Source organism: Culex quinquefasciatus, chromosome 3 (genome assembly GCF_015732765.1).
Source record: "Culex quinquefasciatus strain JHB chromosome 3, VPISU_Cqui_1.0_pri_paternal, whole genome shotgun sequence".
In the NCBI taxonomy this organism is placed as follows: Eukaryota; Metazoa; Arthropoda; class Insecta; order Diptera; family Culicidae; genus Culex; species Culex quinquefasciatus.
Window position 1 is genome coordinate 189,502,228 of NC_051863.1, and position 27,745 is coordinate 189,529,972.

Consider the following 27,745-nt stretch of genomic DNA (forward strand, 5'->3'; position numbering starts at 1 on the left):
ACTGCGTAAAGCCGTATCGCAGAGATGACTCGTAATTGGGTTGAGTTTGAGCACTGAGTGTTCGAACAACAACACAATTCTGAATCGACAGGGGAGGAAGAAGCGTGGGGAGTCCACACCACATACGCTCCGAGATTTGGTTGTATTCGTTGGGAGCACCATGCTAAGAAAGTTTGGTACTCCGGGACCCTCTGGGATGGGACATTGTATTTCCACGAATGCCCTGGACTCTATTTGCCGTGGTTATAGCGCCACAACTCGCTCAAACACGATTTTCAGCACGAGTCGTACATTTATCCAACGAGGTTCACCGAGTTGGATAAATACGACGAGTGTTGAAAAAATCAAGTTTTGCAACGAGTTCCATACAACATTTTTTGCAATTTCAAAAAACACCCATTGAGTGAAATTTTAAGTCGAATTTTCATGTATTTTGTCAATAAATCCTTAAATCAAAAAAATTTTAAAAAATGTTACTTTTCGAAACAAGTGCTGCAAAGTTCAACTTTTCAGCACCCATTTCAGTGCTGAAAAGTAGAACTTTTCAGCATTTATTTTGAAAAGTGGTGCCTTTTCGATTCTGTTTTTTTTTGGAACAGATAAGTAGGCTATTTCGTCGTTCAAGAATGACAGGAAAAGTAAGTAGTTTCACGACGGAATTGCAAAAACATTATTTACGCATTTTGTGAAGACTTAGTCTTTCTGATGCAATTATGATTGAACAAGCTTATTAAAATTTTAAGTTCATGAGTGGTCTCAGATCTGTAATCCATAACTTAAATTATTTTTAATAGTTGTTTGCATTTAAAATTCTCTAATCTGAACAAAACACGTCATACTTGATTAGTAAAAGCTAAGTATATTCAACTTTACAATTGCACAGCAACAGAATACTATTGATGTATTATGGGTAATTCTCCGCTAACTCACACAGCAGTTGCCCCGACCCCTCTTTGATTTGCGTAAAAACTTTGTCCTAAGGGGTAACTTTTGTCCCTGATCACGAATCCGAGGTCCGTTTTTTGATATCTAGTGACGGAGGGGCGGTACGACCCCTTCTATTTTTGAACATGCGAAAAAAGAGGTGTTTTTCAATGATTTGCAGCCTGAAACGGTGATGAGATAGAAATTTGGTGTCAAAGGGACTTTTATGTAAAATTAGACGCCCGATTTGATGGTTTACTCAGAATTTCAAAAAAAAAATGTATTTTTCATCGAAAAAAACACTAAAAAAGTTTTAAAAAATCTCTCATATTCCTTTACTCGACTGTAAAATTTTTTGGAACATGTCATTTTATGGGAAATTTAATGTACTTGTCGAATCTACATTGACCCATAAGGGTCATTTTTTCATTAAGAACAAAACTTTCATTTTAAAAATTCGTGTTTTTTTCTAACTGTGCAGGGTTATTTTTTAGAGTGTAACAATGTTCTACAAAGTTATAGAGCAGTTAATTACAAAAAATTTGATGTATAGACATAAGGGGTTTGCTAATAAACATCACGAGTTATTGCGATTTTACGAAAAAAAGTTTTGAAAATGTTGGTCATCGTTGATCATGGCCATTCATGGTCACCCGCGACAGACACGGACGGCGTAACAAAGAGAAACGCAAAAAGTAACTTTTTCACTTTTTTTTTAAATTCGCGATAACTCGTGATGTACATCAAAATTTTTGTAATCGTGAAAAAAATAACCCTGCAAAGTTAGAAAAAATCACAAAATTTTAAAATGAAAATTTTTGTTCTAAATGAAAAAATGATAAAAGTAGATTCGAAAAGTACATTAAATTTCCCATAAAATGACATGTTCCAAAAAATTTTACAGTCGAGTAACGGAAAATGGGAGAATTTTTAAAACTTTTTTAGTATTTTTTTCGATGAAAAATACGTTTTTTCAGAATTCTGAGTGCGCCATCAAATCGGGCGTATAATTTTAGATAAAGTCCCTTTGACACTAAATTTCTATCTCATCACCGTTTCAGGCTGCAAATTATTGAAAAACACCTCTTTTTCGCATGTTCAAAAATGGAAGGGGTCGTACCGCCCCTCCGTCACGAGATATCAACAAACGGACCTCGGATTCGTGATCAGGTACAAAAGTTATCCAAAGTTTCACACAAATCGAAGAGGGGTCGGGGCAACTTTTCCCGATTTCGTGTGAGTTGGTAGAGAATTACCCTTATATATTTGCCAAGACAGTTTACTTTGCTGAGTTTCACGACATTTTCTTTTTGAAGAACCATTAATTTTATTTGCGTTAAACTCATTGAACAACTTGTTTTTTAATTTAATTATGATTTATATGAATTTTTCAATTCAATTTATTATTTATTCATGAACTTAATAGTTAAATCATTATTTGTTGAAATACGTGTTTTCTCAGTAGTTTATCAAAGTTGTGTAAAAATTCCAACTTAAATTATCACTTGAAGGTTGAAAAGATTCATTTGAAGTTCCATTTATTATAAAGTCTTGGGGTAACTAGAAAGGTATTAATGGTAACAAACTATAACTTTAGTTTTTTTTTTATGGCAGAGATCAGCAAAGTTTGCAAAATTTTGAATTTTTTATCATTGAAAATTGGTCCAATAATTTCGAGATATTGTCAGATGAAAATTACAGGTGATTAGGTGATTGGAGAAATTCATTTTCATCTTTTTGAATATGCAGATTCTTGTTCCAGGGAGAAAATAATAGAAAATTCTTTTAGCTTTTCAAACATATCTTTAAAGATAAATTGAAACGGATTTTTAAGATTTTTTTTCCACTTCCAAAAAAAAAAAAATTCTCAAAAATTATATCTCCTTCACCACCATTTTTGATCAGATTTTCAACGTTAAAAATGAAACACTGGCGAAATTTTTTGATCTTTTCAGTAAAAATTATCTCAAATTGTAAAATCATGCTTAACATTTAAAAAGGTCTAAATAAAAACAATAATTGTTTCCGAGATATCGTCAGTTGAAAATTACGGGTAACTAGGTGACACATAAAGAAATTCATTTTCATCGATTCGAATTCTTTGTGAGGCTGTTACTCAGAAACTGTTTGCCCGATTTTCAGAATACAAAAGAAAAAAAATATTGGAAATTTTCTCAGCGATCAAAAAAAAATTTCTCAGAATTGCTTTTTTTTTTCAAGATTTTTTTAAAAACACAAAGTACCTTAAAAGTTTTAAAATGTAAACATTAAAACATAAAAAAAATGAAAAATAGAAAATACGTATTTTGGGAATTCACATGTTAGTTATAAAAAGTTAGATAAAAAATAGGATTTTTACCGTGTATCTTTTTCTGAAAAGTCTCAATCGTAACCTAAAACTTTGCCGAAGACACTTAATCGATCAAAAAATCCTTTCTCAAGATACAGAATTTCATACATATACCTAACTCATTTTCACAACTTTTACGGAGACTTGTACGAAAAAAACTAGGAAATGCATGGACAAAGTTTCATCCAAATAAAAAAAAAATACAAAGAAAAACCGACTTCACAGCCGAGCAAAATAAAATCGTAGATAACCTCTCAGCCATTTTATTTTCTTTGTTTGGTTTCGTTAATAAAATGTTGAAGTTTCAATTGCATAAAGATTCATAAATAGAATAAAATTACAGTAAAATAAGTGAAAAACATGCGTTTTCAAACAAACCCTATTAAAACCTTATTTTTTAAAACTCTTTGTAAATCGACGCTCGTAACTCAAAACATTAACCGATTTAGTCAAGATTTGTACTTGCGATCATGAAATGGTGCACACTTCCGCTGGCTTGGTGTCCCGATTTGCCCCAAAGGGGGCATTAATGGAGCCCGAGCCCGATAATATTATCTCATCCACTTTTTGTCCCTTTCTAAATTCTCTAATTAAATTCGGTTGATAATTTCCTACACAAAAACAACCACCAAATGTTCAGATCAACCATGCAAAAACTTCACCTCGTTCGGCAAACCCACCTTTATGATCTAACTTCCCTCTCCAAACATCAACCTTGATAACATTTTCGTCACTTCATCAAATTTTCGTCGGGCCCGCGCTCTCTTCAACGTGTTTATGATTTACATCTATTTCGCGCGTTTTCCCCCGTCCCAAAATCTCGTATCTTCCAGATCCAGAAGCTGCTGCGTACGTTTCCGAACGCGGCTGAATTGTGCAGATTTGGTCGCCGAGCGCTCGCTACGAAGACTATGTTTCGCGCGTTGCTCTTTTATTTTTTCGGCATGACCCTGACACAAAAACCCCGCTGACGACCAACCGACCGGCGAAGTCTGCCGATTCATCGCTGGGGAACCTGCAGAACCGAGAAGTGTGTACAAGAAGAAGCAGCAGCAGATAAGTGGTCCTCCGGCGGTGAAGATTCGGCGGAATTACAGACCATCTTGAGCGGAGAGGTTCCATTACATGAGGTCGCCACTCAAGTTGCGGTTGGTGGGCTGAGCAGAGAGCTGCGCGGGACAGATTTGGCAATGATGTCTGGGGGTCTGGGTCGATGCAGGGTGGAGTTGGTGGTTGAAACATTTGAACCCGATCAATATTGATGACGGATGGGTGGCGGGAGAGGGGCAAGGTTCTGTGATCTTCAGGAGGGTCTCAATTTTCAGTTAGATCCGTGGACGCACACAGCTGATCAGCTTCACCGGATAATCCCACCGTGTGCCAGCCAGCGTCGTTTACATAATGCTCGTCGTCGCGACTTCAGCGCGAGACTCCAAAAACGGGGGACCGCCAATGTGAAATTTACACTTTATTTTCACTTTCAACCTTCAAGGTTAAGCGCGCGCGCGCGTTCGTGGAGCCGTGACAACGGCGATGTCTGACACGAGATATTGGCGATTTGTATGACATACGCGTTTTGGGCGGTCTGTTTTGACTGGACCGGAGTTGAAGAGTTGGGAGTCGGGCTTTTTTTTTTGGGGTATGATTTATTACTTTCAGTCGTGGTTGTCGTTGATGAAGGCCGTGACGACATTGGAGGTATTACATGAACTTGACAATTGGGGGAGAGAAAGATAATGCGAGCTCTGCAATTTGACTCATAATACAACAGTTTGAATGTTGTGTAATCTTGGGAGGGGAATTTATGGTCACTATATTGAACTTGATCAATATATGAAAGGTTGACTACGGGTTACTACTGCTGAATTAAAATTCTTTGGAATTTTGATTGGCTTCAATTAGTAAAACAAAGAATTTCAATTTATATTTTTCCAAACATCACAATTTGAGGTGATTTCAACCTGTCGGATGACTGTCCCAACATTGTAGTTTGTTTTGATTCTTTCAAATTTAGATATAGATCTTGCGACAAGCAAAAACACACAACTCTCGCAACGTGTGTGAAAAAGACGCATGTTCTGATAGTACAGATAAGGCTATTTTCAGTCCAGCACGCACAATAATAGTACCACTACACGGAAAGAAGGTTTATCGTGAATCTTACTAAATTTCGGTTAAAAATCCTAAAAAAATTGGTTGTTTTTTCAACCACCAATTTTTTTAGCTGGAAATCCTAAAAATAAATCCTGGATTTGACAGCTGGATCCAGGTCCTAAAAATGATAAATCCAGCTAAATTTTTAGTAAATTTTACTAATTTGCAAGCTGGAAAAATGCTGTCAGTCTCAAAAGCTGTATGTTTTGAGAAGGTCTGTTAGCTATTTTAGCAAGATTTTATGGTATTCTAGGAAGTTTTATAGTTAGCCCAGCAAGTTTTTAGGCTGTTTCAACTAATTTTTTTGGAATCATTCTCAAAATTTTCCATTGATGGCGGCGAAGCCAGGTATTTTCACACATCTTTTTAGCTAGTTTAGCTAACTTTGCCACTATTCTTGGTAGGTGTTTTGGTTGGAATAGCTATTTTTTCCACTATTTCTACAAGTTTTCTTTCAAAAGCCTCCGTTGCTGCCTGCAAAGCACGCATTCTTCACCCAGCCTTTTGGCTGATTTAGCTCGTTTCTTTTTTGTTCTTGCTTCGTTTTTCGGTTAGTCCAGCTAATTTTTCGACTGTTTTAACTGGAAATTTCGAAATCATTTTAAAAATCCCTTGCTGCCTGTAAAGTTGTTTTTTATTTTCAAAAAGACTTTTTGTTGGTGTAGCATGATTTTCCGCTATTCTTGGTACGTTTTTTGGTAGTCCAGCAAAGTTTTTTGGATGTTTCAATAGTTTCCAGGCTTTTTAAATTATGTTCTAGTTGATCATCCTTATAGTACGGCTTTGTTATTCTATTGACAAATTAAAAAATAAATAAATACAGTAATACACAAAAACAAAAATACAAAAAAACAAAAATACAAAAATACAAAAATACAAAAATACAAAAATACAAAAATACAAAAATACAAAAATACAAAAATACAAAAATACAAAAATACAAAAATACAAAAATACAAAAATACAAAAATACAAAAATACAAAAATACAAAAATACAAAAATACAAAAATACAAAAATACAAAAATACAAAAATACAAAAATACAAAAATACAAAAATACAAAAATACAAAAATACAAAAATACAAAAATACAAAAATACAAAAATACAAAATACAAAATACAAAAATACAAAAATACAAAAATACAAAAATACAAAAATACAAAATACAAAAATACAAAAATACAAAAATACAAAAATACAAAAATACAAAAATACAAAAATACAAAAATACAAAATACAAAAATACAAAAATACAAAATACAAAAATACAAAAATACAAAAATACAAAAATACAAAAATACAAAAATACAAAAATACAAAAATACAAAAATACAAAAATAAAAATACAAAAATACAAAAATACAAAATACAAAAATACAAAAATACAAAAATACAAAAATACAAAAATACAAAATACAAAAATACAAAAATACAAAAATACAAAAATACAAAAATACAAAAATACAAAAATACAAAAATACAAAAATACAAAAATACAAAATACAAAAATACAAAAATACAAAAACAAAAATACAAAAATACAAAAATACAAAACACAAAAACACAAAAATACAAAAATACAAAAATACAAAAATACAAAAATACAAAAATACAAAATACAAAAATACAAAAATACAAAATACAAAATACAAAAATACAAAAATACAAAAATACAAAAATACAAAAATACAAAAATACAAAAATACAAAAATACAAAAATACAAAAATACAAAAATACAAAAATACAAAAATACAAAAATACAAAAATACAAAAATACAAAAATACAAAAATACAAAAATACAAAATACAAAAATACAAAAATACAAAAAACAAAAATACAAAAATACAAAAATACAAAAATACAAAAATACAAAAATACAAAAATACAAAAATACAAAAATACAAAAATACAAAAATACAAAAATACAAAAATACAAAAATACAAAAATACAAAAATACAAAAATACAAAAATACAAAAATACAAAAATACAAAAATACAAAACTACAAAAAAACAAAAATACAAAAATACAAAAACACAAAAATACAAAAACACAAAAATACAAAAATACAATAATACAAAAATACAATAATACAAATTAATTTTACTTTATTTTACTTAATTTAACTTAATTTTACTTAATTTTACTTAATTTTACTTAATTTTACTTAATTTTACTTAATTTTACTTAATTTTACTTAATTTTACTTAGTTTTACTTAATTTTACTTAATTTTACTTAATTTTACTTAATTTTACTTAATTTTACTTAATTTTACTTAATTTTACTTAATTTTACTTAATTTTACTTAATTTTACTTAATTTTACTTAATTTTACTTAATTTAACTTAATTTTACTTAATTTTACTTAATTTTACTTAATTTAACTTAATTTAACTTAATTTTACTTAATTTTACTTAATTTTACTCAATTTTACTTAATTTTACTTAATTTTACTTTATTTTACTTAATTTTACTTAATTTTACTTAATTTTACTTAATTTTAATTAATTTCTCTTAATTTTCTTAATTTTGCTTAATTTAAATTAAATTTATTAATTTTACTTAATTTTTTTTAATTTTACAAAATTTAACCTATCACAATTTAATTTTGCTTAATTTTACTTTATTTTAATTAATTTTACTTAATTTTACTAAATTTTACTTAATTTTACTTGATTTTACTTGGTTTTACTTAATTTTACTTAATCTTACTTAATTTTACTTAATTTTACTTAATTTTACTCAATTTTACTTAATTTAACTTAATTTTACTTAATTTTACTTAATTTAATCAATTTTAGTTAATTTTTCTTAATTTTACATAATTTTGCTTAAATTTACTTAATTTTGCTTAATTTTTCTTAATTTTGCTTAATTTTATTAATTTTACTAAATTTAACTTAACACAACTTAATTTAACTAAATTTTGGCAAATTCAACTAAGGCTGGTACAAATATTTTTAAAAGTTTTTGTCACCCCCCCCTTTAAAATTGGCCCGAAAAATCAGGGGGCAAAAAAAATATTTTTACAATAAACTTCAAAATTTCAATGAAAATTCAAGTGCAACCAGCTTAAAACAAATTAAAATACATTCTTCTGCGTTTAAAATCATTTATGCCATGTTTGGGTTTATTATAAAATCATATTTTTTTTTTAAATTTTCGATGTAAAATCTTTTTTTTCGATACAATTTTTATTTTTGTCAGATCTAGGATTTTTTGAAAACTAGAGATTGCAAAACAACTGAACTAGTGTAAAATGCATTTTAAAACACTTTTTTCATTTAAATTTGAAGACTATGGCTTGTTATTTAAATTTTTATATTTTTTTTATTTTTTTGCCACCCCCCTTGACCTCGGCCAGGGCCGAGGGACAAAAACTTTTTTAAATATTTGCATCGGCCTAAATTACACTAAAAATAACTTTTTTCAACAGAATTTATCTGAATTAAACTAAATTTTGGCTTAATTTAACATATTTTTATAAACTCTTCTTAATTTAACTAAAATTAACTAATTTAATAAAACTTAAATTGATTAAACTTAATTTCACTAAATTTAACTTAATTGAACTTCATTTAACTTCGTTTCTAACAATATTTAACACTATTTTTTGATGTGCTTTAAAGGCGTTAGGTGCCCTATTTGTTCGAATTTGTCAAACATCGGCCAATCTATGTCTAGACATTCTGTACCAGCCGCCCCTCCAGGTGGACAGATGTCCATACAAAAAAGTAGAGTGTGGACAATTGCCAGTCTCCCCTTTCTCCTGCCAAAGTGTTCACGTGGTTTAGGGATGCCCCCACTTTATGTTAAGTACATTTTTTTACCTACGCATCCTCCAAACAGTAACGAGAGGCTCAACTTCTAACCACTTTCCCTCAACACAAAAAACTTCTCACCTTATCAACTGAAACATTCCTTCAGGTGCCGATCCGCAGAAAATCTTCCTGGCTTTTGCACTTGCACTCAAACAACACACATAATCATCAAAAAAAAAACTTCACGAACTGAGCGGCTCAAACAGGATCGAACACGACACAGGACGTTGCTTTGTTTTGTTCTCGAACGTATGATCTGTCAAAAATCCATGCTGCCGGTTCCAGCTAGTTTTTTTGGTAATTTTACGCAAAATTGTGCTGAAACACCATTATTTTTGGTAAAATCTCTCCTGTCATTTTGGTTTGGGCTGTCAGTTTTGGAAAGCAAATCAGCAATCAGGGTTAGCTATTTCACCAATCCCAGATTGGTAAATTTAGCTGAAATTTTAGCTGATTCAACCAAAAAAATCACTGTTTCACCAATTTGAAGCCAGCTAATTTGAATTGTTAAATTTTAGATGGAACTCCTTTCCGTGTACCAGTATCGAAAATAAAAACACAACCCACACTCTTATCAAGTCCCGCGAGCCTCACCAAATCACAACTCGCAAATTCGGAAGTGTGTGTGTGTGTTAATTTTCAGAGTGTGCGATCCCTCCCTATCGTACACAAATCACCAAAGAACGACGAAATCTAGGTCAAGGCTAATCCCATTGAGGAGCGAAATTTTTCATTCATCAAGCTTATGACCGTAATCGTACGTTGTTCGGTGCTTGCAAGGGTGGCGACAAATGGACTGACATTCAGGCCGGTTATCTGTCGCAAAGTTTGAGGAAATTTTAAATTTTTATCAATGTTACACATAAAAAGATGTAAATTTACATATATTCTGAGGTGGGTATAATATGTTTAATTACTTATGCATTCATATTTTGCACTCCAGTATGATTCCAAATCGTGGCAAACACAGCTTCTGTCAAGTTTATCCCCAATTTTGCGCAGTATCAAGCTCGTACCTTTGGGCACCTTATTGGACAAATCCTCTATAAGCAGCTGGTCATAATTTTCGATGAATGTCAACCTTAACTGCTCATGAGCAAAATAATCACACCTTTTTCCTAGGTTTTCTGAAACTTCAGCACGTTTGAAACATGAAATTGAATCATTGCTAGATTGGCGAAGTTTTATCAAAAAAATTAAAAATATCCTTGTAATCATGTTTGAACAGCAGAAAATATTAAACTCAACATGCTTGACCTGCAATTTTAAAAAATGAATTCGCGCGCAGTTCCTCTCCGACGGGTTGTACAGAATGTTAAACAAGTGATCGGGATCGGTAATGCGAGGCATGTTCTGTTCCACTGCAACATAGTAGTTATTTTCCGCGAGCTCAGCCCACGAACATTCCGACTCGTCCGAAATTGAGCAATCACCGATTTGACAAAATCCGTTGACAGGCGGGAACACTTTCCAAGCGATGAGGATTACCAAGTATACCGACATCTTGCTCAAACGTAAATGACTGAAGACGGTTCAACATAAGTTGGAGCATTGAAATTATTGTTAAATTATGAAATCAATAGTTTCTTTGCGCGCAGTACACACTATTAATACACCTTGCTCAACATGAGAATTATACTCTTTATAAGTCATGAACGTTTAGCAATCACGGAATGCACTCGATTCTTAACATGACCCGAGCAGATGGAAGTAACTAGAAGAGTCCAAGTTCTGCTATTGTCAAAGATCAGTTTTTTTTTTCAATAACACAAAATAATGACGAAAACATGCAAAAAAAAGAAAAAAAGAAAAATGTTTTAGGTGGCTCAGTTTGGTTTGGAGATGTATTTTGTACAACGGTAAATAAATGATTTTAATATTGTTTACTATTATTAGCTTAGGCCGTTGCAAATATTTTTCAAAACTTATGTCACCTTCAACTTAAAATGCATGCATCTCACTTTGTTAATTCTGGAGTTTTTTTTTAAAGTTCAATAAATCAATTTTTCAGTTTTTGCTTTTGGGATGTTTTTTAATACCCCTGACTCAAGGCGGTTTCAAAAACACCTAAAAAGAAAAAAAACTGAAAATTTGGTTTATTGAACCTTTTCGTAAAAACTCCAGAATTGCATTCAGCACGTTTGGACCTGTTTCAAAAAAAAATGAATTTCGTGGAAATTATGTACACTATTGCAGACTTTTTTTTCATCAGTACTTTAATATTATGAAAATGTAACAACTGTACTGCTGTATAATGCATTACAAAATTTTTTGCATTCGAATGTTAAAACCACAGCTCACACAATATTTAAAACAATACATGCTATTGCCTTGATTTGTAAAATTTCAATGAATTTATAAAAATATTATTTTTTTTCTCTGGTTTAAGGTATTTTTTTGAACTGTGGTAATAAAATTCAAAATTTGAAAAAAAAAACGTAAAAAAACTAGTTTTATAAAAATACAAAAATAAACGTTATGAATTGCTTTGTTTTTGAATATTTTTTAATAAACTGTACCAGTTATTTCAATGAAAATTTAAATTTTTCCCGGGCAGACGGTAATAACAATATTCATGCCATTTCAATAACAAATACTGTTAACACTGGAAGGCCCAACGCATGTCCAACTTACACGGACGCCCAAGCCTCCCAAAAAAGTTGGAACGGTAACTTCAACTCGCTGGTTCTCGGGCATTACTCAACCAATCGGGACGATTCTTGTTTCCAGTGATTTTTAAGAATGTCTAGATAATTCTAGAACTTTGCAGAACTTAATTTGATCAAATCTGTAATTTCTGCGACCGAAAGCATCGTTCCACCTTTTTTAAAACGACAGCCTCCGCGGAATTTTCGGCGAATTTTTTTTTACACGTGAAAAAAAAAGTTGGAACGATGTTTTTAATCGCAAAAATTACAGAATTGATCAAATTCAGTTCTGCATAGTTCTAGAATCATCTAGACATCCTAACAAATCACTGGAAAGAAGAATAATCTTGATTGGTTGAGTTTTGCTCGAGAACCATATAGTTGAAGTTACCGTTCCAACTTTTTTAAAGCCTTGGGCGTTGGAATGTTAAAACAACAAAAAGTGTTATGTAGTGTAATAATAGTTTATGTTATAATAACAAAATTTGTTATTTGTCTGATATTGGTTGAGAGCCAAAACAACTTGGGAATAACATTTTTTGCTATGGAAGAATACCTCCAACCGTTATTGCGATGATCGGATTAGTTGTTAAAATAACAAAAAATAATAACAAAGATTTGTTCGAACAAGGGTTTCCAGAAGCGTTTATTACTTGCCAGTCTGCCAATTAATTACTCAAATTACTGGTCCAAAATGATTAATTACATAAATTACTTAATTTCTTTTCACTACGATGAAATACATTTAATTTAAATTCAAGTATTCATTTCTACGATTCTAAACTAAATTATTTCAAAAATTATGCTATTTTTTTGTACCTATCTGGATATTGTGAGTTTCGCGTATAATTTTTATTGAAAATAGCTATAAGCGGTCGAACGTCAAAAATGCCCCCCACTAGAGGGCGCTGAAACTTTGGGTGATGTTTACATAATATCCTACAGCGAGTTAATTGGTATGAAATTTGGAATTGTTTTATTTTTTTATAAAATTGACATAAGTATTTAATTATACCATTTTCAGGTAAAAAATAAGTAGCTCAATTGATATGAACATTAATGATTGTATTATTGCCAATTTAACATGATCATTATCTGATTCGAAATTCTATTATGTTTCACGTTTCAATCAACCGAACCCTTATCAATCAATTGCAAAAGAAGATTATTTAAGTTGACTTACGTTTTTGAAGTCGTGTTTGTCATAAAAGCAAAAAAATACTGTACTGTTTTACGTTTTTAATTAATAAATAATTTAAAATAATTTTCAGTTTATTGCAAGCCGAATGCCATTAAAATATGAAAGTTGTTTGAAAAAAGGCTCCTTGATTTTTCGAACCAAACATAAACTTTGACAAATATTTGCAGCAGCTTTTCATGAAAATTGTGAAATTTATCAAAATAACGTTTAGTTTCAAAATGTTTTTCAAACATTGGTTTGACATTACTTTGTATGTTTTTTTTCTCAAGCAAATTAAAAAAATCTGTAACTAAAAATACGGATAATGTGAAATGTGACATTTACATTGGATTTAATTTCAGCATCGGAATATTAGTCGATTTTAGTTTCACTGAGTTTAATTTTTTAGATTGAAACATTTGTCTCAAAAATATTAGGAAATTTGTCGGGAAAATAGCTTAGCTCTTAAAAGAGAGATATTACAGGACTGTCAATTTCTGCAGATTATGAAAAAATATTAAAAAAAAAATATTTTTATTTTTATTGAATTTTAAATGGTTATCACTTGAAAACTTTGTTTCTATCAATGATAATTATGTAAACTTTGGTTTTAAATATTTGATCCACATAAACATCAAATAAAAAGCATAAAAAATTTATCAAGTCTAATGTAGCTCTTGCAAAAACATAAAAAAAACTTATTTTTATAATTACTTAATTAAAATGAATAAATTTTGGATGCACAAAACATTTTTCACTGGGTAAAATATCATGGCGTTGCCATTTGTTGTTAATCAGCTTCGATTATCAACATGATAAATATAAATTTTAGGAAAGTTTTAGGAGAGAACTATGGTGAATAAGGCCTTCTAAATACAAAACCAGTATTTTTAATATTTGTGTTTAACTCTTATTTGAAATTAATAAAATACTGTTATAATAGATTATATATATATAAAGTAAATAGTTTCGATTAAGAAGTACAATTTAAAAAAAATCTATAACTTTAATTACTCAAAAATTACTTTAATTACCAATTAATTACTTTAAATTACTCTAATTACCATGAATTACCAAGTAATTAAAGAATTACCTAATTACCAGCTAAAAATCAAAGTAATCATTAATTACTTGCCAGTCTGAGGCCTTGCTGGAAACCCTTGTGTTCGAAGAAAAACTCAAAATGTTATTAGTCTGTTATTACAATAACAATCCATTAACAAAAAAAATCATAACGGCGAATAACAAATCTTGTTATGAATAACACAAGATGTTATTGGCCTAGTATTTTCAAATATCAAAAAATGTTAATCCCAAGTTATTTCCGTCTGCTCGGGTTAGCATTAATCGTGGCTGGTACAAATTTTATTTAAAGCTTTTGTCACACCCTCCCCTTTCAAAATCGGCAGAAGTGCAATCAACTGAAATCAATTTAAAATGCATTCTCCTGCGTTTAGAACAATTTTGAGTTAATGCAAAAATCTATAGAATTTTAGTTTTTTTTTTAAATTTATGTCCCTGACCAAAGTCAAGGGTGGGACAAAAAAAAAGTTAAAAAATTTAAATTACAGGCCAAGGTTTCAACATTTGAATGAAAAAGTGTTTAAAATTCATTAGTCATCTGTCCAGTTGTTTTGCAATCATCAGATTCTGAAATTTCTACGTTTTGACGAAAATTTTATTTTTGCGGGCAAAAGTTTTTGCAGCGATGTTCAAAATATTTTTTGACAAGCCCAAACATACTAAATATGATTATCAATGCAGAATTGGGAATTTTAGACTGTTTTCAGTTGATTAGACTTCTATTTCCATTGAAATTTTCAATTTTGTTGAAAAAAAAAATATGTTATCGCCTTCGTCGCTAAATTAAACTACAACTTTGCCGAAGACACATTCTGCAAAATTGTATGGAGACTTGTATTGAAAACTAATGATGCAAAAAGGTCGAAATATTCCAAGAAAATTTGGTTGATGTGCACCTTTAATCATTAAAAACAAAGAAAGGTCGATTTGCAGGATTATGTTTTACGGTGATGTCTTTAAGTTCTATATCATTGCTCTGGGGAAAAGTTGACAAAAGAATCCAATAATGTAAGAATAACATTGGTGTATTCTGTCCACGAGGAACGAGCAAGATAGACTGTTTGTTAACACTTCGTCTTTGGCATTTTTACATTGTTTTGCTGGAATTGAAATGTTTAGACAAAATGATCGGTACAACCAGAATGATTTGCTGAAAAATAAAATCTTGCTGTGTGCGTGATAAGAAAGTTTCTCCACATTAACGCCATGAAGACGCCACTTACCATCCCAATTGACCACACCACAATCTCCACCGGCTCGACGATGAAGCTTCAAAAATCAGGTCCATACAGACAAACAGACCCCAAACTCGAACGAGTGCGTGAACGTGTGTTATTCAAATGCGTGTGCCAATTTCGCGCGCACTCTTAGTTTTTTTTTCGTACGCACTTTTTGGGTTTGTAGAGATGTCGGTACGGGCCCGGCTCGAGCGTTCTCTCACACATACTCAAGCACACCGATGAAGGTAATTTATCGGCATGATTTTTTTTTATGATCTTCAATAAACTGTGCAAGTGTACGAAATTAGGTTAGATTGAAAGCTCGTTTGCGTGTGAGGAAGTTAGCTTGGAGTATTCTATTTTTTTATTTTTTAAATGTTTTATTATTTTGAAACTTATCACAAAGGTCAAAACTGTGAAGGCGTCAACTTATAAAACAGCGACAATTAATATTATGCCACAATAAAGCATAATTATCACATCGTACCAAACAAAACAAAAAAAGAGATCGCCCGCAACATGTCAATTAGTTGTAACAGCGCGCGCGCCCAAACATGTCCAAACAAGTGCGTGCCAATAAAAGAGCGCAGGGCACGAAGGGGAAAGGAAGGGGGGGTTCAACATGCTAAATTACCTCACCAAACTATTGCCGCCACCATCACCTCCTCTCACAATGAGGTAACACGCTTAACATTGACATCCACCCTAATAATGCTGGTCGATTGGAGTGTTTGTTTGTGTTGGTGACGAATGTGGCGGAAAGGTAAATCCGTCTGGCAGACATTCGCGAGACGGAGAGAACGGAGGTTGAAAACGCATATTTGAAAATAAAATCAAAAAAAGTGCGAGAAATACTCACACAACTTAACCCGTCACCGCTACACTCAAACACACACACAGCGTAATCGTCGTGCTAAAGTGTTGAAAATCAAGCGCCAATGTCAAACCCATTGAGACTGGTCGGAGGTGGTGGCGGCCACGATGATTCTTCCTCTTTGGCATGTTCTTCTTCTGTTGGTCGAATAATTTTGGCTTAGATGCCGCAGTCAGTACTGTTGTTGGGCCAGAAAGTGTCAAAACACACGTCACATGATGCAGCACGCACTGGATTGGGGAGTGGAGGTGCGTGGTGCCCACGTGAAAATGAGTAATACTTTAAAAAAATGTGCAAAAAATAGAGATTTTTACATACATTCTAATAAGTTACAAATTATTATTAAAAAAATATCGAAATGCTAAAATTTGCAAAGTTTTTCAAGGCCGAATATTGTAAACTTGGTTGAAAGTGACTTAAGAAACTTGTTTAAGCTTCTATATTGATATGTTTCAAATTTGGTAATGGGCCAGCATTTCTATCATTTCCAAAAGGCCAAATATTTAATATTACTCCCTTTTGAATTGTTGGTCTGAATTTAAAAAAAATTAAAGATTGTTTTCGAAAACATCGGAAAATTTCACGAATGTTTCATATTTTGACATTACACATCGGACCATTATTTGCTGAGATATCGACATTAGAAAATGTTGGGTTGTTTGGGTGAGACTTAGAAAACATCAATTATCCTGTTTTTTAACCTTTGCATGGCAACATCTCAGCAACTGAGGGTCGTATCAACAAAGTCCGAATAAGCAAAATATAGAGAATTTTCTCAGCTTTTCAAAAATATTTTTTTCAAAGGTAGGCAAACATGGGCACCAATTTTAAAAAATTAAAAACTGCGACATTTTCAAAAAAGTTACCTAAAAATGGCTATAACTTGAAAACGGTGCACTTTATCAAAAATTCACTAAAGTACTTTTTGATTGCAAATTCCATTTTACATCGAAAAATGAAGTTGAAAAAATTTTGCGACCAACATTTCGATTTTTTGAAAAAATCTGTATTGATTCAAAAAATCATAACTTGGTCAAAGATTTTTTGCCCATTCTGGAAATTTCTGAAAAGTTGGCATTTTATGTCCTCTAAAACATATCAAAAAATAAAAAAAAAATTAAAAATAGTGTTTTTTACAAATAAAGTTTTAGTGACAAAAAGTGAAATTAAAAATCACCAAAAATTTTTTTACCGTGTATCATTTTTTCAGTGTAGTCCATATCCATACCTACAACTTTGCCCAAGACACCAAATCGATCAGAAAATTCCATCAAAAGATACAGAATTTTGAATTTTCACATATATTTTTTGTATGGACTGCTGCCAAATTTGTATGGAAAATTATATGGACAAACTAATGATGCAAAATGGCTTCTTTGGGCATACCGAAGGCACCAAAAAAGTTTCAGCCGGATTAAAAAATACAAAAAAAAATCGAATGACCGAAATCTCAGAGAATTGCTCAGCTATCGATTGCTCTTATAATTACATGAAAATTTTCTCAAAAATACGTATTTTTCCTGTATTTTGAAAATGCAATGTTTCTCGAAAAAATACTCAAAATTATTGTTATTGTACATGGGTATCAAATGACCGGGATTAATCATACATTTCGAATGTAATAATTTTTTAAGAATATCAAAATTTTTCACAAAACCACGTTTTTTTTTGAAAAAAAAAATACTTTAAATTTTAGTGTTTTACAATCTGGGTATCAAACGATCGATATTCTTTCATACATTTCGAAAGTTATAGCACATTTTTTTGAAAATACTCATATTTTCAAATGTTTTAAAAAAATACTCAAAATTTCATTTATTCACAAAATGGTTATCAAATGATCGGATTTTTTTTTATACATTTCGAATATTATAACATCATTTTTGAATATACTGATAATTTCACAAAATTACGTACTTTTGAAAAATACTGAAAATTTCAGTTTTTTTTACAATATTGGAATATAGTATCATTTTTTTTGAAAATACTAAAAAAATTCACGAAATTGCAAATTTTTGAAAAAAAAAACTCAATATTTCAGTTTTTTCATGATATGATATCCAACGATCGGGATTTTATAATTCATTTTGAAATTTGTAATACAACTTATTGAAAAAACCCAATTTTTTCACAAAACTACGTATTTTTGACAAAATGCTAAAAATTTCAGTTTGTCGCAATATGGATATCAAATGATCGAGGTACTTTAATAAATTTCAAAAGCTTTTACATTTTTTTTAAAATTCTCAAAATTTTCTCAAAATTACGTATTTTCTTGAAAAATATTTAAAATTTCAAAGTTTCAAAATTCGAATGTTTCGAAATGTTTCAAAAGATTCCAATCATTTGTTACCCAACTGAAATTTTTGGTGTTTTTTTTTCGAAGATACGTAGTTTTGAGACAATTTTGAGTAACTTAGAAAGATCACTTTGTTAGAATGTTACGAACTAGATTTTTGACATTTTTTCAGCGCCAACACAACAATCGTCCAAAGGGCCACTATTATACAAAGATTCGGTCTACGTGTGAAACAAAAAATAATTTTTGGGTTGTTGCAGATTCTAAACGAACATGATTTTTCTTTCCATAAAATGACATAAATCTCGATTTTTTCAATTGAAACACCGATTTAGGATGATGTTATAGCTTTTTGGTTGAAACACGTTTTTTTTTATTTTTGACGTTAAATTAAGGGGTTTCATACATGTAAATCAGCAAAAATGTCAGAGGTTGGTTTGAGCACAAACTTATTTTTTTTTTCAAAATCCCTTTTTAGGGCATTAAAATATACATTATCATCTATTGACAAAACTAATTTGAAGACATTTGGTTGCATCATAGGCGAGATATAGCTATTTGAAGTTAACAGTTTCAAAAAACGGGTGCCACGATATCTCAACATTGCTTCGACCAAATCGGCTCAAAATTTTGGAGAAGACTCGTTAAACCGGTCCTGTGTGCATGACGAAGGCCGATTTTCAAAAATTTTATTTAAAAAAAAGATTAATATATTTTTTTCTGTTTCATATGAAAAATCGAAAGTTTTAGATTTTTGTATTTTTTTTTTAAATTGAAAATTTCAAAATCGGGCTTCGTCATGCACACGGAATATGTCTTAAGAGTCTTCACCCAAAATTTCAGTCAATTTGGTCCGTCCCATCTCGAGATATCGTGGCACCCGTAAATCAACTTGAGGGCTTTTGCTAATTTGATTTGGTTAACCGCGGTGGATTTTCTTGAAATAATTCGAACTGTCAAAAATCCACCAAAGGATCTACCGGTGGATACTTTTCTACCACAGTTTTTTTGTGTGATCAATGTGGTAGATGTTTTGGTGGATTTTTGACAGTTCGAATTATTTCAAGAAAATCCACCGCGGTTAACCAAATCAAATTAACAAAAGCCCTTTGGTGTTCAGAGAAAGTTAGACAGTTTGCTTTGCGCATGGCAAAATTCTGAGCTTAAATCGTCTCTAACTCAGTTAAATCATGAAATATCTTCATGAAACTTTCAGGAGTGATTGAAAATCACCTTTTAAGTGTATTTAAAACATTTTCTGAAAAATGAAATTTTGTAATTTTCTACATGTATGTAACCCCTTAAAAAAGTATTTTGACATGAAATTTCTATCTCTTCATTATTTTTATTAGAACCTGTTCGATACTGGGACCTGATTTGGACCGGTCTCAAGCTATACGAGTCGTGTCTAAACCAGAAAAAAATAATGGTAATATCCATCAGCAAATATTGACAGATTTTGTGTCATTTTTTTTCCTAATATTCATCAGAAACTGGTTAATTTTTATCAGTTTTTGGTGAATATTCATCATTTTTACACATTTTTTTATGTAATATTACTCAAAAAAGAGGTAACATTCAACCAACCAAATTTCAACCTTCCAAAATTCAACTTTTTTTGCTGTGTAGTAACAAAAAACACACAGAAAAATGAACAGGGTCGTGCCATCCCACCGTCAAAAGAAACCTCGGGTTCGTGATCGGGAATCAAAATTACCCATTAGCGCAAAGTTTCGCGGAAATTGAAGGGGGTTCGGGGCAACTGCTGTGTGAGTTTGCGGAATGTTATCTTACATGATTTATCTGGGTGTTCTGTTTGAACTCCAAGGCTTGAAAAACAAGCAAGAATTCGTTGAAGTTTTACTCCGGATCATTTTCGGCGTGTATGGTAAGCTTATTTCGGATATCTTAGTACAGTGGACTCTCTGGCTGTCGATCTTCTCGATATCAATATTGCTCCAGCTGTCAATAAAATTTTCAGTCCCTTCAAGAAGATTGCTTTGATTTTCCGTTCTATAATTTGATAACTCCCTCTCTCGACGGTCCCTTCAATATCGATAACGAGAGAGTCCACTGTATAAAACAGGCATGATAATTTGTGTGGAAACGGAAACAACAACTATCGGTTTAACATAAATTAGTTTTTTTATCAGAGTGAATGGACCTGAAAAAACAGCACAAACCACAACCAAACTAGATCAATTGAACACTTTTACTATGTGGCTTTTATGTTATGTGTCAGCAGAAGTAACGATTACCGGATATTAATCGCCTGGGACAACTAACACTAACTAGAAATTGACCACTGGTAACCAAGCACGAGTAGTAGATAATATCCAATCGATACAGTGACCAGCACAACTCCGAAAGTTAACCTTCTTTTAATTGTTTTCTTCGGCTTTACGAGAAACCCTCTCCTGATGCACAAGTTAAGCTTGACGTTAAGTTTGGACAATCTTGAACAGTTGCAGGTGTAATTTCGTTGATTGCCATGCCGGTGTAACAACAACGAAGCTATCAACTTTCCCTGACCAGAAAGATCCTCCAGCAGGAGCTGAGTTCTATTATGTTTAAAATTTAGTCTCAGCCGCTCGCGAGCAAAGACTTTGCAATGATTTGCCATCCACTGACATCCGTTGTTCCGCTGTAGACAGGTGATTGATCCTTGTTCAAGGTGCACTCGAAACATCAACTGTACACTGGCTAAGATTTTCGTACGGCACCGAACGACCATCCAGTAGTCGAATCCCTGGGAATTGTTGCTCGAAACGCCAAAGATAACCTCGATGCAACCGTTCTCCTGATGGTCGTAGATCGTGTTGAACAGGTGGGCAGGATCTTCTATGGCTGGATTAGGTTGCTGCAGTGGAAAGTAGGTTTCTTGTATTTTGAATTCTTCTATCGAGCAGGTTGAAGCGGGAGCAGTAGGTATTGAACAGTCAGCAAATTGACAAAAACTGTGGACTTTCACTGTCCAAGTTGATGCCCAAATCGTTAGGTAGATGTACTTGGTCATGTTGCCTAGACATGACTGACTAAATGAAGGCTTGTCTTGGGCCCAATCGCATTAAAGCTGATTTCTCCTGGGAAAACGATAAATTGTCACCAAAGCACAATTTCTCGCTTGTAATACATTTACATAATACTTCAATAAGAAAACCTCATCAAGTTTTCACCACCTTAGGATTCATGAAACATTTTCAACGAACTTGAATAAAATACTGATTCAAGTTCTGCTTTAGATCTGCGCCTCAAAAAACCCTGAAAATCAATAACTCCGCCCAGCACAAAATTAATCATCCAAACTCATATCGCTGATTGACTCCGCAGTATTACTCAACAAGCTCGTCGTCGTCGTCGTTCCTCCGTGCTTCCTCGGAGATGTTGTTGACCGTGGTCACAGCCAACGCGGCCCCAATGCCGCGGCGTGAAAGTCGATTACCGGCCACTTTCGCGCAAGTTTCTTCCCAGCAGCAGCGCGATGATGATAATGGTGCCTTCAACCGGTCAAGTCGGCGGACAAGGTTCAACGGGTAGGGTGACCGGCGGAATCGTCCTCCCGGTCACCCTGCTGTGAATAACTCGCGCGATAAGGACTCGTACGCGGCCTGTCCAGAGAGTGTGCGAACATCGAGTGTTACAATACCGGATAACAAGACAAGAACACATGTCCCGCAGACCCGATCGCCGTCTGAGGCCTTGACAGCTGGACAAAAGCGCCAGACGACGACGACCACGAACCACAATCAGCTTGAATTTGTTCGCCCTTCTGCAATTGCAGCCACCGCAATGACGCGATCCGTGATAAAGTGAAAACAGCTCGCGAGGGCTTCGCAAAGGGCGTAACGACGATTTTGCGAGATCAACAACGTTCAGATACGACCCGCTGGAAGCATCGCCCAGATTGATTCGTCAGACTGCTGTTTTACGCGCCAAGTTCCAGTCTCTGTCGTGCTGCGAATATCTCGCGCCTTGTTTGGCAATTAAGGTGTTGGCTGGTTGACGATCGCGTCGTCCAAGTCGTCCCCCAGACGGGTCGTCGGGTGTGTGTGTGTGTGTTTGTGTGCTACCTTTTAAGGACCTTTCAAGATCTGCGCCGAGCGGGCGCTTGACCATGAAATTCAGGTCCGACACAAATCATGAGCGCATACCGTGATGGAGCATAATCACGGAGGTGGAGAGTTTTACGAAAGGTAGTAATACGATTGTGCAGTTGTTCATCAAGTGATCGATGGCGCTGACGTGACGTAATGGGATGCTTTATATCTCAATATTATGTAAATGAACAACGTAGTTTTTGTGTATTTTTATTACAACTTTGATTCATTCCTGAAACCTTTGACACATAAAATCATTACCATTACGAGTTCCATACAACATTTTTTGCAATTCAAAAAACACACACTGAGTGAAATTTTATGTCAAATTTTCAAGTATTTTGTCAATAAATCTTTTAAATCAAAAAAATGTTGAAAAGTGTTACTTTTCGAAACAAGTGCTGAAAAGTTCAACTTTTCAGCACCCATTTGAGTGCTGAAAAGTAGAACTTTTCAGCATTTATTTTGAAAAGTGTTGCTATTTGATTCTGTTATTATTGGTCCAGAAAAGTAGGCTATTTCGTCGTTCAAGAATGACAGGAAAAGTAAATAGTTTCACTACGGAATTGCAAAAATTTATTTTCCTAACTAATCTGTTTCTCTCTTTTCTTATTGCAGGTAACATACTTGCAACAGATTGATGGCGTTTTTCAATGTTCATGTTCTAAAGGTATTATTTTAAACAATCTCTGCTTCATTTAAAATTGCATTTCTATTTTTTGTCCATTTTCTTCAAAATTAGGCCAAACAATCGGGAAGCAAAAAAAAACTTGAAATTGAAATTCTCATTGGAAAAAAAATTAAAATCTATTGTAAAATTTACTTAGACTAAGGCAGATACGGCTTTAATAAAGTGTTTTTGACTACTTCAAAGTTCTAAATAGCTCAAGTAAAAGTGAACAAGCAACTTTCTTTTGTAGCAGTATGAGCAATTCTCTACGAAATCGGTCTTTTTTTTTAATTTTGATTTTTGTATTTTTTAATCCGGCTGAAACTTGTATTGTGCGAAAGTCCAAAGAAACCATTTTGCACCATTAGTTTGTCCATATAAATAATTTTCCTTGCAAATTTGGTAGCTGTCCATAAAAAAGGATGCATGACAATTGGAAAATCTGTTTCTTTTGAAGGATTTTTTTCCCCTTTTTGTCACATAAACATGATTTGCAAAAAAGAACTATTTTTAATTTTTATGTTTTTTGATATGTTTTAGGGGACATCAAATGCCAACTTTTCAGAAATTTCCAGGTTGTGCAAACAATCTTTGACCGAGTTATGAATTTTTAAATCAATGCTGATTTTTTCAAGAAATCGATACATTGGTCGCAAAAAATTTTCAACTTTATTTTTCGATGTAAAATCAAGTTTGCAACCAAAAAAGAACTTTAGAGAAATTTTGATAAAAACCGTTTTCAAGTTAAAGCTATTTTAGGTTACTTTTTTGAAAAAAGTCGCATATTTTCATTTTTTAAGTTAGTGCCCATGTTTGCCCACTCTTGGAAAAAATATTAGTTGATACGACCCTTAGATGCTGAGATATTGCCATCCAAAGACTTAAAAACAGTAAAATTTATGTTTTCTAAGTCTTACCCAAACAACCCACCATTTTCTAACGTCGATATCTCAGCAACTTATGGTCCGATTTACAATGTTTTAACATGAAACATTCGTGAAAATTTCCGATCATTTCGAAAACAATATTTTCGGCCAAACATTCCTTTTGAAATGTTAGTTTTGATTTAAAAAAAATCCTTCCGCCTCGATCAGAGCCGAGGGGAAAGCAATATAATAAAATTTGTAGCAGCCTTAGCAGGCGATTTTACTGATTCAGGGAATTTTTATTGTTTTGTATTTTTTTATTTGGGTCAAATTTTGTGAGAGAATTTTCATACGACCAAAAAAGCCATTTTGTGTCATTGGTTTGCCCATTCAAGGTTCCATACAGTTTTGGCAGCTTTCTCTACAAAAAATGTTCGAAAATATTCGAAAATCTGTATCTGTTTTCTTCATAAAAATAATACAAAAAATGGTGATTTTTTTTACAAATTTGTGATTTTTCCTGTTTTTAAAAAGATCAATTTCCAGAAAACCGTTGTTTTATTTTTGATGTGTTTTTTAAGGCACAACACTTATAAGCCATACAGAAGTGTGGACAAACATTTTCCTGCCACGTTAGGATTTTTTTAATTGTGTTTTTTGATCGGCTTTTGACATAATTTGTAAAATTTTCATTCTTCTTTAGTTGTAAATATTTTGCCCGTTCTGAAATGCTAGCCTTAAATTGTACTTTTTCGAAAAGAAATACATATAAACATATTTTTTCTTCGATATCAAACGCCCCTTAGTTTCTGAGATATTATCATTACAAAATGGAGGCAAATTTATAGGTTTTTTATTTACTTTTCTGATTTATTTATTTTTGCATAAATGGACACTCATGGAAACTATTTTTAAAAATCATGAGTTGATTAAACATAGTTAAAACAATACTATAGGTGGCTATATCCCGAAAAAAATCTGTTCATTTTTTGAAATCAAATTACATTTTACCGTCATTAGGAGTGACATTGGGCCATTTCTGGAATTTGGAAAGAATTGCTCAAATGCAAAACACTGTTTGATTAGTAACAAAAGCAAAGTGGGCAGTTTTTGAAGAATGGTTAGCTTGGAGAGCTTTTTCTTCATTATATTTTTTTAGGCTCAGAAAATTTGTAAATTTCAACCGAAAAGTTGTTATAAATTTCAATCCGTTTAGAAAAAGTCTTTTTAATATTGATGTTGCGAAATTAAAGGTACCCGATTTGCAGTAACACAAAAAACATTACACCTTACACACATTATTCTATTGATAAGGATCAATCGAGATTTCAATCATACACAGAAAAAAAAGTGTAAATTTGGTTGACATTGGAAAAAAATCTTTCATGTTTTTTATTTTCTTACTTTAAACATCAAATTCGAACCAATTTTGATAGAATTTTACTGGACTTTTTAAAATATTTCATCACCGCGATTTTGGCCGCCATCTTGGAATTCTAAAATCTAAGATAATGAATTGTGACAGTTCGCTACACTGGTTACATTTTCTCCACACAGTAAAAATCTGAAAATGGGTACATCTTTAATGTCAAAAAATAAATTATTTCATCCCTAAAAATATGTAAATTCATCGCTATTTTTTTTACAGTGCACGCCAACTGTCAAATGACGTCACGCTGTAAAACCTTACTAGGGAACCGGTTTTCTGTTGACATTGAAACCGACTGATGGGCGATGCATTTTCACTGTCACTGCCAATCGGTCCGTGCCGAAGCTGGCCACTTGCAATCAAAAAAATGCCACCAAATTGTGGCTTGGTTTGTGACATTGGGCGTCTATTTTGACACGCCGATCTCTCGCTCTCTTTTTCTCGCTCTCTCGCTCTTTTTTTACTGTTTTTTGGTTGGCTGGTTGTGTTCAATATTCATTGGCTGTTGAAGATTGCTTTGTGGACGAAGCGTTTTCTGTGGTTTTATTTTGAGGTTTTTCAATAGGTTTCTCGAAAGTTATTTTTCCCACGTTTTGATGCTCGTTTTTTGATTTTGATCAATAAACAAGGTTGTAACATATTTAAGGATCAGAAACAGTTGATTTAAACAACACAACTCAACATTTTTGAAGTTGCTGTCAGTGAACGCATCAGTTTCGTTAAGGTATGATAGATTTGGGCTCCCAGATCAGATTTTTTGATGATTTTTTTGCCAAAAAAAGATTTCAAAAATAAAGGGGTGCGATTTCATTCCATAGCATTCAAACCCGAAATTCTGTATTTTAATTATTGGCAGAAAATCCACTAAAATTTAATTCTGTCTATTGGAGATTGTTCAGGGAGCCAAAATCTATCATACTTTGACAAAACTGATACGTTTACTGACAGCAACTACAAAAAAGTCGAGTTATACAATATTAAATGAAATTAGTGTCACAAGTTAACGTCAAATGGTTTAATTAAAGCACCTGTTTTGACCTTTAACTCCGGCTAACAAATCCGGAAAGGATTTGATTCGGTCTGCCGGAGGCGTTTCCAAACACTTAATTCAGTCAAGCTCTAATTTGGAATCGAACCCCCCCTTCAATTTGCCTCCACACAAAAACAGTAATTACCCCGTCGACCCCTTCAGTTGGAACGGTTGAAGGGTTAAGGTAAACAACCACAACAAAGATTTAACTATCCCGGCCCGGCACCTAGTTCAAACGACTAGATCTATAACTATAATCGACGAGCGGGCACGTTTTGCAGTTTCCGCCGACTTGGTTCCGAAACTTGGTGTGAGATTGGCGCCGACTGGCAAACGACCTTTTTAACAGTTTGTTACCGCAAACTTGGCAAAAGATGTGGAGGAGGAGGGGTCTCAGGAAATCACTCATTTGTGGTCCACAAATGGCCAGATAAAATCGAGAGTTGACGCGCGTGGCTATTAAATCGGCCGTAATTTTCAATTTAACGATCGGTGGGGTGTAAATTTGGACCGTTTCAGGGGACTATAATTAGGTATCAATTGTTTTTGCTTTGAAGTTGTTTTTTGTGAGATCGATCGTTACATATTAAATTCAAAATCACTTTGTCAAATTTTCACACCGGAAACGGATAACGCGTGACCCCTCGGACCCAGTTTCCCCCAGGTGACCTTCAATTGGCCAGATTTAATAACTGCCTCCACAACGCGGACAGCAAAAGCCACAAATCAAAGCTCAACCTGACACGACGCTTAACTTTGCTTGTCGAACTGTCGAAACCCCAATTTGCACTTGACCCACAGAGAACTGGTGGTGCTTTTTTTGCTTCTTCTCTATCACACTGTAGATTCATTCATCTTTATTACCGACATTGACGGATCTACCGCGAGCACTTGAGACCTCAACCTGGCTCTGGGTATGGGCTCTTAGGGAGAGGTTGAACAAAAAAAGAAAACGCTCAGCAAATGGAACCAAGTGCCTATTAATCGCACAATTGGAACGAATTTGGAGCTTGAGGTACTACCTCGGTGAGGTAGGGGTGTTCAAAAGCAGAATTTTATATTTCGTCGTAAACATCCCTACTTCTAAGCTGC

At 32.9% G+C, this 27,745-nt stretch overlaps 1 protein-coding gene across 4 annotated transcripts in view; it reads left to right on the forward strand.

The window, feature by feature from the left end:
* The window catches only part of LOC6034088 (ecdysone-induced protein 74EF), a 340,530-nt gene that overhangs the window by 29,526 nt on the left and 283,259 nt on the right, over positions 1-27,745 (forward strand). The window contains exon 1 of one of the 4 annotated variants that reach the window (XM_038264232.1): positions 22,508-22,754. The exons of the other annotated variants lie outside the window; for them this stretch is intronic. The gene's annotated coding sequence lies outside the window, so the exon portion shown is untranslated. Of the gene's footprint in view, positions 1-22,507; positions 22,755-27,745 lie in introns of those variants that run through there. 4 annotated transcript variants of the gene reach the window in all.